The sequence below is a fragment of the Rhinopithecus bieti genome, unplaced genomic scaffold, assembly GCF_001698545.2.
Source record: "Rhinopithecus bieti isolate Rb0 unplaced genomic scaffold, ASM169854v2 scaffold_4043, whole genome shotgun sequence".
NCBI lineage: Eukaryota > Metazoa > Chordata > Mammalia > Primates > Cercopithecidae > Rhinopithecus > Rhinopithecus bieti.
Genome location: NW_016804256.1, coordinates 182563 through 184926, shown reverse-complemented (window position 1 = coordinate 184926; position 2364 = coordinate 182563).

Here is a 2364-nt window from a genome sequence, read left to right as displayed (position 1 = left end):
AAAAGTACTTACATATGCTAGTACATTATATTGGGATAGAAACATTTGCAGAATATATTAGCACACCATTAAAATGTTTATCTTGAGAGGGTAAACAAAGCACAATTTCATTTTCCAGTTACACATTTCTGCATGATTTGATATCATTAAAAGACAATTACGTATTCGTTTTGTAATTCAGAAAAGTAATCAAGATAAAAATTTTCAAAGCACAGGAAAATTTTGTTACGATCTGATTCACACAACTGATGTTACAGAAACACTCACCTCGAAAGGTATTCCCTATTAAGCATAAAAAACAGATTTCATACTTTATGTATAATATAATCGGTCCCATTTGTTGTTGATAATACTCTTATATGTACGAGTAAGTACATGCATAAAGCAAATGTGTCTAAAAGGCTATGACCCAAAATACAAAATATCCGCACAAACGCACACACACACACAACTGATACACACTGCCTCAGAGACACTCACACTGGCAGCTTTCTCTTGATCTGAGACAAGAATGGAACTTCCTGCCAGAAGCTCAGAAAGCCAGGCAGCAACAGATTCTGCAGGAAGGGCTGCCTGTGCCATTCAAGCCTCTAACAAGCCCTGTTTGGTGGGTCAGGGCAGAGGCCCCGCCCTCCTCAAATCCTTACGGAGCCTCCCCCTAGATAGTCAGAGATGTAGTTCTGCATTTGACCAACAGGTGGCAATTATCTCAATATTCTACCTTTGCTGCAATAGAAAAGTAACTATTTCTGCAAACAGGAACACTAGTAATCATTGTGACTTATTAATAACAGATTATGAAACAGTATGTATAATACGATCCAAAATATATTTGAAAAATGTTCATGTCTGGGAAAATATAGAAAGGGTACATTCTGTTTTATTTGCTGGTGATGACTCGCAAGTCTGCATGTCCCTTGTTCATTTATTCGTTCAATACTTGTTCTGAGAAACAGACACTTTCCTCTGAGCTATGTTACTTTTCTTTACAAGACTTCCTCAGGGATGAAGTAGTGACATGGTGAAATATCTGGCTCATCTGTATGTTGAGCTCCTCCCTCTGCTTTTTGTCTGTCTCCTCTTGCCAAGCTCAGTTCTCTAATTCATGGTTTTGCTAATCTTTGTAGTCAGCTTTATCAAAAGAACTGTCATTGGATACAGCTGATCAGGACCCATAAGACCTTACTGAAGATTCTGTTCAATGCAAATAAATTTGACCAATATTTATTGAGATCTAATTATGATCCAGGCATAATGAATGCTCATAAAAAATAAGCTTTCCATTGAATCCTTTCTGTCAGAACAAAGTGATAGATTTCTGAGACAGTTTTGAGCTTACAATAGAATCCCTGTGGTCCTTTATGATCAATGCCTTCTCTGAAAAGGAAACCTTTTTTATGCTTCAAGTCAGAGTTTTCCTAAGAGCACAGGAACTTCTAGGCAGGTGGAGGCAGATTTTTAAAAATAATAATATTGTGCATGCACTTCTTATGTTCCATGTGCTTTCCTGTCCTCTTATTTTACTTTCTACATGTCAATGTCAGAGAATCCTTGTTCCTTTGTTCCCTTAAAAAACAAGGTACTCATAGGAACAATGCCAATACTTTGGTTTCTGGAGAAGCCACTTAAGTCAGGAGGTCTTTCTGCGTCCCAGTAAAATACCTAACCCAATCATTCTGTGACAACTTTAGTTAAATCCCTTCACATCTTTCTGATCTCACCTATCTAAATTTTACCTGTCCTGCCCCTCAACCACCCAGGATTGTGCAAGAGAAAAAATGAGCTATATATTATAACTGAGTGTTTGAGAAATCAAGTATTATATTATTATTACATATAATAATATATAATATATAATGCATATTAATATTATTAATTATATTATATATTATATGGTTAATACAATATATATTATTATATCATATTATATTATAATTGAATGTAGGAAATCAATGTATGATGAAATCACAAGACAACTTGGAACTAATTACTGCCAGTGGCATGGGCCTCGGACTCATTAGCCCCGGGGTACCAGTGCCAGTTTTATGAGAAAGATGTGAAAGTGCTTTAAAGCTCCATGAATTAAAGTTTTTAGTTATCATTTTGCCACAAAATAAACCCACAGAAGCATCGTATTCAACCAGAGTTCACTCAAGTCCCCATGAAAGCAAAGTATGTCCATTGCCTTAAAAGACACTATCAAGTTGCCCTCCCAATCTTATCTATGATGTCCTCCTAGTTTCAAATGACAGTTTTTTCTATATTCAAATGACAATGGAATCATAAGATATACTTTACTTTGTAAAAGAGATGGGATCTCTCTATGTTGCCCAGGCTGGCTCCAAACTCTGGGCTCAAGTGATC